Below are 15,894 nucleotides of genomic sequence, written 5' to 3' on the forward strand. Positions count from 1 at the left end.
AATCAGCCTTTAATATACCTTTTATTATTTTTTGTATAAAATGTTAATTTTGGAATGATAGTTATGCTTAAACTTTTGTTTTTGTTGAACAAGAATGCAATCACTTCTTTATTTTCATGAAAAACTATTGACCACTATTGGATTTTTGCACTTTATTTTGTTTAGGATTGGTTGTTTTTTCATAAAATTAAAAGAATATCAGAGAAAATATACTAAAATGTTGTTTGCATTGTGTAAATTTTGAACAAAAAATTATGCTTTATTATTTGGAATTAGTTATTTCAAAAGCCTTTATATAAGTCGCTTAAAGAATTTAGATATAATCATAATTAAAATACTTAAGGTTTGGTTTTTGTTGAAAAAGAATTCAGTTATTGCTTTATTTTAATAAAAATTATAAAATACCATAAGATTTCAGTACTTTTTGCACATCAGGATTGGTTGTTTTCCATTGAATAGGCTGAATCTTAGAGAAATGATACTAAATTGTTGTACGCATTGCCTGAAATGCAAATATTTCTTTTATAATTCAAATAATGCAACCTCAATTGCAATGAGTCGTTTAACATGCCTTTTCATACGTTATTTTGTATAAAATGTTAATTTTTGAAGGATAGATATGCATAAAGTTTTGTTTTTGTTGAACAAGAATACAATGATTTGTTTCATGTTAATGGAAATTATTAACTGCCATTGGATGTTTGTATTTTTTATTGTTTAGGTTTTTTTCCCATAAAATTAAAAGATTATCAGAGAAAATATACTTAAATGTTGTTTGCTTTGTTTAGATTTAGCAAAATTATTCTTCTTTTGATAAAAGATGAAGGTTTTTTTATTTGTACGAATATTTTTTAAGGCTTCAATATAAGTCTTTCTTTAGAATTAAAATATAATCAGAATTTAAATACTTAAAATTTTGTTTCAGTGGAACAAGAATGCAGTTATTGTTAATACAAATCAGAAGCCAACATAAGGTTTCAGTTTTTATTTGTACTTCAGGATTGTTTTTTTTTTTTCATAAAATATGCTCAATTGCAATCATTCTTTATAAATGTCTTTTGATAATTAATTTTGAATAAAATGAAAACAATTGAAGGATACATATGCATAAACTTTTGTTTTTGTTAAATAAGAATGCAATTATTTCTTTATTTTAATCAAAATCATTGATCACCATTGTATTGTTGTACTTAATGAAGTTAATGACTATTTATTTTTAAATACGGTTAAAGAATATCAGAAAAAAATATAAAAAATGTTGTTCGCATTGTTTAAAATTACAAATATATCTTATTTTATTGAAGTAAATGCAGCAATTATACTTGTAATTTGTTATTTTAATAGTGTCAATTAAGATATTTTTTTTGAAATGAGTTTTAAGATTATAAGGATACAAAACTTTAATAATTGAAAAATGTTACACCAAAATTTTCAGGAACGGCTCATTTCATTTATTTTGCATAGTATTTTCGGAAAATAATAAAATAAAATCGCGAAAGAAACACCGTTTTAGAACTGTCCGGGATTGAAATATATAACCTAATTTAATTAAGTTTAAAACTGATTGGTTGTAAATCAAATGATTATTACTTCTTAAACTTTATAGGATTAAACTTTTATCGACACTGATGTAATCAGAAGAAACTTCCTACTTTGTTCAAGTTTTACAACCTCCAAAAATTATAAATTGTGTTTGAATTTATCAATCTCCACAATTAATAACTGTTTATAACCATAAATCTTTAAATAAATGGCTTATAATGTCAATGATGTGTTAGCTGAAATTCCCATTAGATACTTCTGAAGATATAACAGGTAGGCCGATAAAAAACTGGCTAGCATGTCATATCAACGACGATAAATTAGTAGTACCTCCCATAGGCTCAATGTTATGCAGTTCATTCTAGTTTTGAAATTCAGAGTGCTTGGACGTATTTTCTGTTACTTCTCGTTCGAAAGGTATTACTGATCTTCATGAAAACATTGACTTGATAATAACTTGTGTGAAATTATTTGGTGCGTCTTTTGAATACATATTCCTCTTGGTTTTATACAGGAAGGAAAAACAGATGAAATAAGACCTGTGGTAAGTAATGTTATGCTATTATTAAAACAATATGTAAATATAATTAAACGTCAGTTCAAAAACATTTTTTTTCTAAACCGTCAGCTTGCAAAAAGTTGTAAGCCATGTCTTTTTCTGTGTTTTCGTGCAAAAATAATTGTTAAGCTTATATCTCCAGCTTTGTTTTAGTTGTTGCCAAATTGCAAAGAAAAAAAGTAAAACATTTGTAAAGACTTAAAAGGTCAGCCTATCAAAAATTGAAAAAAAAAACTTACACCAACCATGACGAAACTGTAGCTCCTCTCGTAGGCTAAATGTTAAACTTTTCATTATAGATTGAGAATTCAGATTGTTTGGACGCATTTCTGTTCCTTCTTTTTCGGAAGACAGTAGTGATTTTAATGTTATAACTCCTCATATTAAGTAAACATTTTTATTCGTATTTTGATTATATATTCCTCTTGGATTTATACAGAAAGGGAATACAGAAGAAGAAAGACCAGTGGTAAATAACGTTTTAATATATATAAAAAAATTACGGGTATCAACATTAAACACCAGTTCTAAAAGACCCTTACATTGTCAATTGCCGAAATTTGCTTAAAATTGTAAGACTTGTCCTTTTCTGGCGTTTTTGTGCAAACATGATTGTTAAAAGTAAAGAATAAATTAAACCTTAATTGAAGAGCCACCATTTAGTCTACATCGCCAGTCTTTTGTTGTTGCTGTTAGTAACTTGCTATTATCAAAAGAAACAGGAAATAATAGTAAACGTCAGTTAAAAAAAAAACCTTATTTTAATTTCTGTAGATTTGCCTCAATTTGTAAAGCATGTTTTTATTTAAGTTTAGGGTAAAAAATATTGTTAAAAGTAAAGAATAAATCAAATCAATGTTGAAGAGCAATCATTTAACTTATATCCCCAGTTTCTGTATTGTTGCTATATTTTGAATAAAAAAAAACAGAATCGTATACTTCTGAAAAGAAATAAAGGTCAGCCGATAAAAATTGCAAAAAAAAACATACCAACTACGATAATATAGTAGTTCCTATTTTAGGCTCAATGTTAAAAATGTCATTCCAGTTTGAGAATTCATAATGCTTGGACGTATTTTCAATTACTTCTTTCATGAAAGGTTTTAGTGATTTTCATAATAACATTGACTTAGTACTAACTTGCGACATCTATGGATAATTTGCATTCCTATTTTGATTTAATATTTCTCTTTTATACAGAAGGGACATACCGAAGAAGAAAGACAAGTGGTGAGTAACTTTGACTTTTATTTTAGATAAAAATAATATTAACATTAAACGTCATTTCCATTAATCTAGCTGAAAAAAAGAAAGACAATTTTTTTTTCGCGCAAAAATTATTGTAAAAAGTAAAGAATAAATTACACCCATCTAAAGAGCAACCATTTAGCTTGATTCCCAGTTTCTTTGTAATTTGTAAATTGCAAAGAAAAAATAAATATGCTTATGAAGACATAAGGGTCAGCCAATATAAACTTGAAAAAAACTTCATATCAACGACGATACCCTTGTAGTACATCCTATAAACTCAAGGTTAACCTTTTCATTCCAGTTTGAGAACTCAGAGTGTTTGGACGTATTTCCGTTACTTCTTATTCGAAAATTATCAGTTAGTATCATGATGATATTGAATTAATGCTACCTTGTGACATTTAGTGACATTTATCCCCTCTTTTGAATAAATCTTTCTCTTGGATTTATACAGGAAGGAAATACAGGGGAAGAAAGACCAGTGGTAAGTAACATTTCATTATTAAAAAAAGAATGACAATTAACATTAAAAGAGAGGCGAAATATACCAGAGAGACAGTCAGATTAACAGATCGAAGAAAACAACAACTGACAATGCCATGACTATAAAGGAAAAGGTCAAACAGACAAATAATAGTACACAAGAAACAACATAGAAAACTAAAACCTAAGGATGTGCTCACATTGACCTAAACTCTGTTCTTTTATATGTGTATTTCACACGTAAACTAAACACACTTACATTCACATTGATAATCTGTGTTTACATATAGTTCAAATCATCTTTTGTCTACATGCAGTCGATAGTGAATGTAGGCCTTGCGTGGGTTAAGGTATACAGAACATGACTTTTGACATGTTTATTTAAAGAAGAAAGGTTTTTTGAATAAGATTGATGACGTTTTTTGAATAAGATTGATGGTAGGTCGACCGTATGTCGGATCGTTATCGAGAAAGTTCAATGTAGGAGTTAGATGTTAGGTTAATAGTTGAGGTCAATTTTAACTCTAAATTTTAGTTTAACCTTGTGTTCTATTGAGGGATATGTCGGCTATCATGTAAGGTTAGGGTTAAGGTTTGGTTTAAGGTTAAAGTGAAGGTTAAGGTTAAAGTTAAGATTAATTTTACGTTTAACCTGAAGCTTTATTGAAGCATATGTTTGCTATTATTTAAGGTCAAGGTTAAGGTTAAGATTATTTTTAGTGTAACCTCAATGTTTATTTAAGCATATGTTTTCTTTTTCTTAAGGTTAAGGTTAAGGTTAAGGTTAAGGTTTAGGTTCATTTTTTGTTTAACCATAAGCATTATTTAAATATACGTTGGCTATATCATAACAGTTCTAGCCGTGAGGGAATACTCAAGGTTGTCCAAGGTGACGGTATGTCTGATCATTATCTAGATAGGTACATTGAGGAGTTGATAGTTAACGTCAATTTTCATTCAAATTTTTAGTTGAACTAAAGGTTTATTAAAGGATGTGTTGGCTTTTATTTAAAGTTAAAGTGACGGTTAAGGTTAGTGTTATGGTTAAGGTTAAGGTTAAATTCGCGTTTAACCTGAAGCTTTATTCAAGCATATGCTGGCTATTATTTAAGGTTAGGGTTAAGGTTAAGGTTGAGATTATTTTTTTAGTGTAACCTTAAGATTTATTTAGGCATATGTTGGCTATTATTTTAAGTTACGGTTAGGGTTTAGGTTAATGTTAATTTTTCGTTTCACCTTAAGCATTATTTTAAGATACGTTGACTCTATCATAATAGTGGTAACCGTGGGGAATGCTCAAGGTTGTCTAAAGTGACGGTATGACTGATCGTTATTGAGATAGGTACATGTAGAAGTTAGATGTTAGGTTTACAGTTGAGGTCAATTTTAAGTCTAAAGTTTAACCATATTTTGTATTGTAGGATAAATTACGGTTAATGTTTGGGTTAAGGGTACTGTTAAAGTTGAGTTAAGGTTAAGGTTAAGGTTTATTTTTCGTTTAACCTTAAGTTTTATTCAAGCATATGATGGCTATCATTTAAAGTTGAGGTTAAGGTTAAGGTTATTTTTTCTGGTAACCTTAAGCTTTATTCAAGCATATGTTGGCTATTTTGTTAGGTTAAGGTTAAAGTTAAGGTTGATCTTAAGGTTAAGGTTAAGGTAAAGATTAAGGTTAAAGTTAATTTTTCGTTTATCCTTAAGCATAATTTAAAGATACGTTGACTATATCATAACAGTGGGGAATACTCAAGGTTGTCTAAGATGAAGGTATGACTGATCGTTATCGAGATATGTACATGTAGGAGTTAAATATTAGGTTTATAGTTGATGTTAAGGTTAAGTCTAATTTTTAGTTTAACTTTATATTCCATTGAAGGATATATTGGCTATTATTTTAAGTAACGGTCAATTTACGGGTTAAGGTTAAGACTAAGTTTTATTTTTCGTTTAACCTTAAGCTTTATTTCAGCGTATGTTGGCTATTATTGAAGGATAAGGTTAAGGTTAAGGTTATTTTTTCGTGTCACTTCAATGTGTATTTAAGCATATGTTGGCTATTATTTAAGGTTAGGGTTAATGTTAGGGTAAAGGTTAAGGACAAATTTAAGGTTAAGATTATTTCTTCGTGTAACCTGAAGCTTTATTCAAGCAAATGCTGGCTATTTCTTTAGGTAACGGTTAAGGTAAAGGTCAAGGTTAAGGTTATGGTTAATTTTTCAGTCAAAAATACGTTAGCTATATCATAACAGTGGTAGCCGTGGGGAATAATCAAGGTTGTCTAAGATGAAGGTATGACTGATCGTTATCGAGATAGGTACATGTAGGAGTTAAATATTAGGTTTATAGTTGAGGTTAAGGTTAAGTCTAATTTTTAGTTTAACCTTATATTCTATTGATGGATATATTGGCTATTATTTTATGTAACGGTCAATTTTAGGGTTAAGTTTAAGGTTAAGGTTTATTTTTCGTTTAACCTTAAGCTTTATTGCAGCGTATGTTGGCTATTACTGAAGGTTAAGGTTATTTTTTCGTGTCACTTTAATGTGTATTTAAACATATGTTGGCTATTATTTAAGGTAAAGGTTATGGTAAGGGTTAAGGTTAAGGACAAGTTTAAGGGTAATGTTATTTCTTCGTGTAACCTTAAGCTTTATTCAAGCATATGTTGGCTATTTTTTTAGGTAACGGTTAAGGTTAAGGTCAAGGTTAAGGTTATGGTTAATTTTACGTTCAAAAATACGTTGGCTATATCATAAAAGTGGTAGCCGTGGGGAATACTCAAGGTTGTCTAAGATGAAGTTATGACTGACCGTTATCGAGATAGGTACATATTGGAGGTAGATGTTAGGTTTAAAGTAAAGGTCAATTTTGAATCAAATGTTTTGTTTAACCTTAATTTTCATTGAAGGATATGTTGGCTATTATTTAAAGTTACGGTTTATATAAGAGTTAAAATTACGGTTAAGGTTAAGGTTAACGTCAATTTTTCGTTTAACCTTAAGTTATATTCAAGAATATGTTTGGCTTTTATTTTCGTCTTTTGTCTACATGCAGTCGATAGTGAATGAAGGCCTTGCGCGTGGTAGTATACCTTTATTGATAATTTAATTCAAATGTTACGTCTATTCGAATTTTTAATAGTTTATGCTGACTTTTTTTTTCTTTTCTTTTTCATAAGGTATAAGTGATTTGTGTAATACATTGATTAAATAATTATCTGTGACATTGAAATGGTTTGGGGGTGTCTTTGCCATTTCGGATTGTAAACAACAGAGAATCTAAGGTCCAGATTTGAATCAAGTTAGCAAAATTTGATGATGGAACTAATATTGATTTGCACCTAAAAGAACAAATTAATAAGATTATAACTTATAAATTTTAATATTTTTTGCTTCATTTCTAATGTTTTTATTTTGGCATGTTAAGGGGATGTATAAACTCTGAAATAGTGCATTTTGTGAAGGAATCTACACTTAATTTTGCTATTTTGCATTTTAGCTGGAAAAAACGCACGGTGGTCCTATCTTTTTCTTTTGATATTCTAAACGCAATTCCATCTTTTCGTATTTTTTTTACAATTCTATTATTTAGTTTAACTTCTAATCACATAATGATGTTTTTTTCCTGTATAATCCGTACAAAATGTGTCATTTTGTCACTTCCTGTAGATTGAGAGAATACACGGTGACCCATCTTTTTTATTATATTTTTGAAAATATATCAATATATACTACGCCAGGCAAAGTATGAACAAATTCTATCGTTCTTGCTTTAGACTCCAATACAGCCTTAAGTGACAATTTTGTATTCGTCTTTTGATTTAGTTTTTCTGTTTGATATATACAGGAAGGAAATAAAAAAGAAGGAAGACAAGTGGTTAGTAACATTTAACTATAAGACAAAATACGAACATTTCAAACTTTTTTTCATTTCATTAAAGGAGTATATCCGGTAAGGTACGATTTTGGCCAAAAAGTTCAGCTACATCGGATGAAAGAGGTTGGACACATTTAAAACACTTAAGTACCTACGTTAGTCGATTATATTAGTTTTTGTGGAAGATTAGAACTGATTTTGTCATTCAAGACGCTCAAATAAGATAAAATAAAGAAAAAGTATCAAATATGCCATAATATGTCACTTTTCAGATGTGTTTTGTCAAAAATGACAGTAGCCGCATCCGTTTTCCTTCTTCACCTATATATATATGTTATATATCATCATAAAATACAAATTACATTAAATTATTAAGAATGAGCACTAATGCGACAACTCATCTTTTAGACTGAAACCGTTAAGAAATTAACAACGATGCTAAAATTTTGAAGATTTCAGTAATTGTATATATAGAATAACCATGCATTGTCTCAAAATATCAATGTTATTTGTGCAAGTTTAGAAACAGGTAGAGAGCGAGGCACATTTGAATATACGGTCAATGCAATTAGCACAGATGCAGTATATATGACTTTATATAGGACTCTATCATGCTTGTACCCGATACATGTGTGTTTGCTTTGTCCAAAACAGACAACACTTATAAAACAAAGGTATTCTACTTTCCAATACATAGCTAAATGTATTTTGTAAAACTGCTGTATTTTGGGGCCAAACAAGTTCGTCTGTATTGACCTTGTCCTTTACCTACGAATTAGAAAGGATTTTTGTGCAAACATGATTGAATTTTGAAAAGCAATCATTTTACTATTATCCATAATTTCTGTGTTGTTGATAAATTGCAAAGACAAAGAAAGGTATAAACTTCTAAAAAGATTTGCCTTTTTAAAATTGCGAAAAATCATATCAACAACGATAATATAGTAGTACCTCCCATAGGCTCAATGTTGAAATGTTCATTCCATTGTAGGAATTACAAGTGTTTGGACGAATTTTCGGTTTGCTTCTTTTTCAAAAGGTATTCATGAAAACATTGAAAAAATAATTACTTGTGACATTTAGTGACAATTTGTATTCGTCTTTTGATTAAATCGTTCTCTTGGATTTATACAGGAAGGAAAAATAGAAGAAGAGAGACCAGTGGTAAGTCACATTTAATTATTGGAAACAAATGTGTTAACAACATTATACGTCAGTTAAAAAACAATGTCATTCTCATTTCAGTAAATTTACTAAACAATTGTAAAGCATATTAGTAAAGAATAAATTTAACCAATTATGAAGAGCAACCATTGAACTTATATTTCCCCAGTATCTGTGTTGTTGCTTATTTGCAAAGAAAAAAAGTTATATACTTCTCAAAAGATAAAGGGTCAGCCGATAGAAAAATGCAATAAATCATATCAACGACGATAATATAGTAGTACCTCCCATAGGCTCAATGCTTAAATTGTAATTCCAGTGTAGACATTCAAAGTATTTGGACGTATTTTCTGTTTACTTTTTTTTCGAAAGGTATTGGTGATCTTTATTACAACATTGACTAAAAAATTACCGTTATTCGTCTCACTTGGATTTTTACAGGAAAGAAACACAGAAGAAGAGAGTCCAGTGGTAAGTCACATTTAATTATTAGTAAAAAATATGTAAAAAACTTTATACAACAGTTAAACAAGATTTGTTCATTCTCATTTGAGTAAATTTACTAACAAAATTGTAAAGCATGTATATATCTACGTTTATTGCAAAAATGATTGTTAAAAGTGAAGAATAAAGTTAACAAATTTTAAAGACGATAATTTAACTTTTATTTCCCAGTGTTTGTGTTGTTGCTAAATTGCGAAGAAAAAGTTATATACTTCTGAAAAGACAATAGTCAAACTATCAAAAAAAATTGCAAAAAAATCATATCAACGACAATAAAAGAGTAGCATTTCCCATATGCTGAATAATATACATTTCATTCCGGTTTTAGAATTTAGAGGGTTAAGACGTATTTTCCAAATTTAGTGGTAAGTAACGTTTTTGCTATTTGAGTACAATGGTTAATAAGAACAATTCATTTTCATTTCCATAACTTTATTGAAAGATGTAAGACAGGGTTTTTTTTGTGACGTTTTCGTGCAAAAACAATTGTAAAGTAAAAAAATAAAAAGACCTATTTGACGAGCAATCATTTAGCCTATATCTCCAGTTTCTGTGTTGGTGCTCACCATTCAAGTATTTTCACGAGGAGTTTGTGGTTGTCTCTTTGGTTTTTACCCCATATCACTTTATTAATATATCAACTACTACATAGAAAACAGATTCTTATTATTATAAGAATATAAAAAGAAAACAGAATATCATGTAGCATCAAATTTCGGGTCGCAGACGGGGACTGTTTGGTCGTCGGTCTGCCTTGGTTCATGTGGCAACCTCACGGTGTAACCACACTTCGATTCAAGTGTCAACGACAGCATGGAGACCTGATGTTTTATTCTATATGAATACATAAACAAATCAAAAACCTTTAAAGCGTCGTAGATCGGAACAATTTGATAGATGCCTTTGTCCACGAGGCTAAGTAACGTTGTTTACGATAGCATAGTAACATTAAGCCTAATATTGTATGCACATGTAAACTTAGAGTCTGAAATTAAAAGGTATCAAACTGATGATACTAGTTGGTAATAGGTCTGTTTACTTCTTTTTCAAAAGTAATTGATGATCTTTATTACATCATCGACAAAATAATTACTTGTGACAATTAGTGACAATTTTTATTCGTCTTTTGATTAAATCGTTCTCTTGGATTTATACAGGAAGGAAACATAGAAGAAGAGAGACCAGTGGTAAGTCACATTTAATTATTGGAAACAAATGTGTTAATAACATTATACGTCAGTTAAAAAACAATGTCATTCTCATTTCAGCAAATTTACTAAAAAAGTATAAAGCATATTTTTATTTACGTTTTTTGCAAAACATGATTGTTAAAAGTGAAGAATAAATTTAACCAATTATGAAGAGCAACCATTGAACTTATATTTCCCCAGTATCTGTGTCGTTGCTTATTTGCAAAGAAAAAAAGTTATATACTTCTCAAAAGATAAAGGGTCAGCCGATAGAAAAATGCAAAAAATCATATCAACGACGATAATATAGAAGTACCTCCCATAGGCTCAATGCTTAAATTGTCATTCCAGTGTAGACATTCAAAGTATTTGATCGTATTTTCTGTTTACTTCTTTTTCGAAAGGTATTGGTGATCTTTATTACAACATTGACTAAAAAATTACCTTTATTCGTCTCACTTGGATTTTTACAGGAGGGAAACACAGAAGAAGAGAGTCCAGTGGTAAGTCACATTTAATTATTAGTAAAAAATATGTAAAAAACTTTATACAACAGTTAAACAAGATTTGTTCATTCTCATTTGAGTAAATTTACTAACAAAATTGTAAAGCATGTATATATCTACGTTTATTGCAAAAATGATTGTTAAAAGTGAAGAATAAAATTACCAAATTTTAAAGACGATAATTTAACTTTTATTTTTCCAGTGTTTGTGTTGTTGCTAAATTGCAAAGAAAAAGTTAAATACTTCTGAAAAGACAATAGTCAAACTATCAAAAAAAATTGCAAAAAAATCATATCAACGACAATAAAAGAGTAGCATTTCCCATATGCTGAATAATATACATTTCATTCCGGTTTTAGAATTTAGAGGGTTAAGACGTATTTTCCAAATTTAGTGGTAAGTAACGTTTGTGCTATTTGAGTACAATGGTTAATTAGAACAATTCATTTTCATTTCCATAACTTTATTGAAAGATGTAAGACAGGGTTTTTTTTGTGACGTTTTCGTGCAAAAACAATTGTAAAGTAAAAAAATAAAAAGACCTATTTGACGAGCAATCATTTAGCCTATATCTCCAGTTTCTGTGTTGGTGCTCACCATTCAAGTATTTTCACGAGGAGTTTGTGGTTGTCTCTTTGGTTTTTACCCCATATCACTTTATTAATATATCAACTACTACATAGAAAACAGATTCTTATTATTATAAGAATATAAAAAGAAAACAGAATATCATGTAGCATCAAATTTCGGGTCGCAGACGGGGACTGTTTGGTCGTCGGTCTGCCTTGGTTCATGTGGCAACCTCACGGTGTAACCACACTTCGATTCAAGTGTCAACGACAGCATGGAGACCTGATGTTTTATTCTATATGGATACATTAACAAATCAAAAACCTTTAAAGCGTCGTAGATCGGAACTATTTGATAGATGCCTTTGTCTACGCGGCTAAGTAACGTTGATTACGATAGCATAGTAACATTTAGCCTAATATGGCATGCACATGTAAACTTAGAGTCTGAAATTAAAAGGTATCAAACTGATGATACTAGTTGGAAATAGGTCTGTTTATTGATGATCTTTATTACATCATTAACTAAATAATTACTTGTGACATTAAGTGACAATTTTCATTCGTCTTTTGATTTACTCGTTCTCTTTGGTTTATATAGGAAGGAAATATAGAAGAAGAGAGACCAGTGGTAAGTCTAAAATAAAAAAAAATATCAAACAGATGATACTAGTTGATTATTGGTCTGCCTTTGTCTATCTTTCTTTTCACTGCGAAAACAAACTTGTATGTATGTGCCTGTCCTAAGTCAGGAGCCTGTAATTCAGTGGTTGTCGTTTATGTGTTACATATTTGTTTTTCGTTCATTTTTTTTATATAAATTAAGCCGTTAGTTTTCTCGATTGAATTGTTTTACATTGTCATTACGGGGCCTTTTATAGCTGACTATGCGGTATGGGCTTTACTCATTGTTGAAGGCCCTGCAGTTACCTATAACTGTTAATTTCGGTGTTATTTTGGTCTCTTGTGGAGAGTTGTTTCATTGGTATTAATACCACATCTACTTTTTTATATTGTATGTTTTATGCTTTCAATAGGCTGAACCCTATGAATTGTCTTAGAATAAAAAAAGAAATTAAGCTACTTGATACAATTCATATCTATAATTAAACAGAAGGGGAATTTTTCTGTTTGTGCTCTGTATCGACAGACCAATTGAAGAGGGCCGAACTATGCCAAAGAGAAATTCAAACTCAAAGACCGAAAATAAACTGGCAACACCATGGCAAAAAACGAAAAAAAAAAAAACAACAACAAACAGACAAATAATAATAATAATACACACGACACAGCATGAATAATTAAAAACTAAGAAACACGTAACCAACTAAAACTGGAGAGGGGGGGAGTGATAAGTAAGATAATTTGGAATTAAATGTTGAAAAAAATATGCAACTTTTGTTCCTTACTTTATTTATTCTAAATTTTTGCTTTATACCGCAAACAATCTAATTTGATATCTACATTGAAAAGAACAGTAGCTTTTCGTCGATGATATGAATTCTATCATTTTTTTTCCAGAATATGGATATCACAAATGACAGAAGCAGAGAAACTGAGGTATGTCAGTAATACTATACTGCCTTTTTAGTTTTACAAAACTGATAAGAAATATAACAAATACAGAATGCATTAATGGTACCACTTCTTCAAACACACTAAAAGTAACCAGATAGAACCGTGAGAGTTTGGCTAGAACTCAACTGTATATATATAATATGTTTGCACAAGTTGTTTCTGGTTCAAACGTTCTTATAATAGAACTATTTTTATGACTGCATCAAACATTAGTTAGTAAATTCCTGTAAGACAGATGATTAAGCTGATCTGTAAAAATTACATCCTTATGCCTTATATATCGTGTACTGTGTTACGAAGCTAGATAAAAAATTACGAGGAAAGGTAACACCCGGCCACCGAAAGTTTCATTAATGTAAATTTTAGGTAGTTTGTGCTGTATTTAGACCCTCCTACAACGAAATTTGTTTTATATGCTCACGTATAAAATCGGCGGTTTTTCATAGGTTTGAACGTAGTTTTTAATTTAGACTTGTATATATATATATTACAATGCGATTGATGAGTTTGTGCTTTACAGAGATTAGTTAAGGTGTTGTTGTTATGCCCATATTCGTGTTTGTGTTTGCTCCAACTTGTTTGTGTTTGGTCATGTTTTTGATGTTTAAAATTGTCAAATATCGTCACTTGTTGTATCTGTATATTTTACAATTGCCATTCAAAGATGAAACCACTTATTAGTGTGAATCATGTCTTCACATGTCTACTATGTGTATATTATTCAGTTTTATTGAAATTGAATTAGTTAGAATGATTTTATTTTCAAACTATACAGTTTAAATTTTTATTTTAGCACGTAGCAGAGAGTGACCCTGAAGATCTAGAGGAAGGTAAGCCTCAAACCATTTTTATCTCTTTCTCTTATTACAACTTTATTACCTTGACCTTGGTCATCAAATTATGTTCTTTGCCTTGACCTTTGAAATTATTTTATCGTGTGCAGTTGTCTTAAAAAGAAGAAGTGGATTTTTTTCTAATACAGTGTATGTCCTACAGAAAAAAAGAACACTTGCAATCTCGAAATTGTTTCAATTAACGGAAGTAATTAGTACACATTAACGTTTGTTACTAGGTGCATTACAGCTGATCATAATGTTTTGATTTGATTTGTGGTGTTTTAACGCCACTTTTAAGCATCGCATTTTGGCTGTTTCCTGGCTGCCAGTTTTTATTAGCGGAGAAAGCCGGAGTGCTCGGGGAAAAACCATCTAACTTTGTTAGGTAAACTAGCAATCCTTGTTATTTAAGATAGGAGTCGAGTGCATTTACACGAGCGGGGCAAAAACTAGAATATCATAGATATAAGCAGATATCGTATGAGTGCCAATGAGACAAATCTCCATCCAAGTCACAATTTGTAAAAGTAAACCATTACAGTTTAACTCACGGTCTTCAACACGGAGCCTTGACTCACACCGTAGAGCAAGCTGACTCTACCAAAAAAGATGACTAGTGTAAAACCATTCAAACATTAGCATATAGAAATCTCCCTCCTGACTCCACCAAAAAAGATGACTAGTGTAAAACTATTCAAACCTTAGCATATAGAAATCCCCTCCTGACCCCACCAAAAAGATGACTAGTGTAAAACCATTCAAACATTAGCATATAGAAATCCCCTCCTGATCCCACCAAAAAAGATGACTAGTGAAAAACCATTCAAACATTAGCATATAGAAATCCCCTCCTGACCCCACCAAAAAGATGACTAGTGTAGAACCATTCAAATATTAGCATATAGTAAATCACTATATTTGAAGATATGTTTGTCTTGAGCAACTTGGTATCACCCGGTTCAATCTAAACTTTGAGTGAATGGTCTACATATGTTCCCTTTCAAAAAGATGTCTTGCAAAATCCTCCTTGATCGATGGTGGGTGCTGTTACTTTAAAAAAAAACACCCAAAAGCTAGCAGAACCACTTATTTTAAATCAAAATGGTTCCGACCCGTCCACGCATAAAAAAAATATTGAGCATCATCACAATCTCCAAAAGAATAGATTATTTCAGGTAAGTCATACAGACTCACATGATCTTAGTTATTCCCACACTCAAACAAGGTTACAGGGTTGTATAGGTTTTACATTGTCTGTCCGCCTGTCTGTCACATTATCCGGACCAATTCCAATGTCTTATGTCCAGACTTCGAAAATATTTATAACTGACCATGATGTGTTGAAATCACTATAGGTAGGATGTTCCGGTATATTGAGTTCTTCTTCAGTTATGGCCCTTCGGACTAAGAAATGTGGACCCTTTTGAAGTAGACAGCTTGTCATCGCAACTCATCTGACACGGTTTGTTGGATACACATGCATGTGGGTATATTGTTAGATACATATATTCATATGTACATGTTGATGGAATGTTCCGGTTCATTGAGTTTCCATGAGTAATGGCCTTTTTAAACATTGCAATTTTGACACTATCCATGATGAAATATGCCATCGCTACTCCTCTGACTAGTCTTATTGGATACACATAAAAGTTTGTACATTGTTATATTCGCACGTTCTAATGTACATGTAGTTCTATACGTTTTACATTGTATGTCCGTCTGTCTGTCCCTTGTCCCACTAACCGTTATGTGTTAAAATCGCTATATTTAGGATGATCTGGTATATTATTACATGAGTTATAGCCCTTTGGATATCGAAATGTTGACCCTATG

At 30.6% G+C, this 15,894-nt stretch overlaps 2 protein-coding genes across 5 annotated transcripts in view; both read left to right on the plus strand.

The window, feature by feature from the left end:
• LOC127732824 (uncharacterized) overlaps positions 1-15,894 on the plus strand; it is a 59,064-nt gene that overhangs the window by 36,734 nt on the left and 6,436 nt on the right. The gene's annotated exons all lie outside the window — the stretch shown is intronic.
• The window catches only part of LOC127732826 (uncharacterized), an 89,068-nt gene that overhangs the window by 7,134 nt on the left and 66,040 nt on the right, over positions 1-15,894 (plus strand). The window contains exons 2-11 of the mRNA XM_052242005.1: positions 2,057-2,086; positions 2,541-2,570; positions 3,302-3,331; positions 3,807-3,836; positions 7,682-7,711; positions 8,846-8,875; positions 9,317-9,346; positions 10,537-10,566; positions 11,043-11,072; positions 12,246-12,275. The gene's annotated coding sequence lies outside the window, so the exon portion shown is untranslated. The remainder of the gene's footprint in view (positions 1-2,056; positions 2,087-2,540; positions 2,571-3,301; positions 3,332-3,806; positions 3,837-7,681; positions 7,712-8,845; positions 8,876-9,316; positions 9,347-10,536; positions 10,567-11,042; positions 11,073-12,245; positions 12,276-15,894) is intronic.

The sequence above is a fragment of the Mytilus californianus genome, unplaced genomic scaffold, assembly GCF_021869535.1.
Source record: "Mytilus californianus isolate M0D057914Y unplaced genomic scaffold, xbMytCali1.0.p SCAF_28, whole genome shotgun sequence".
NCBI classification, from domain to species: Eukaryota; Metazoa; Mollusca; class Bivalvia; order Mytilida; family Mytilidae; genus Mytilus; species Mytilus californianus.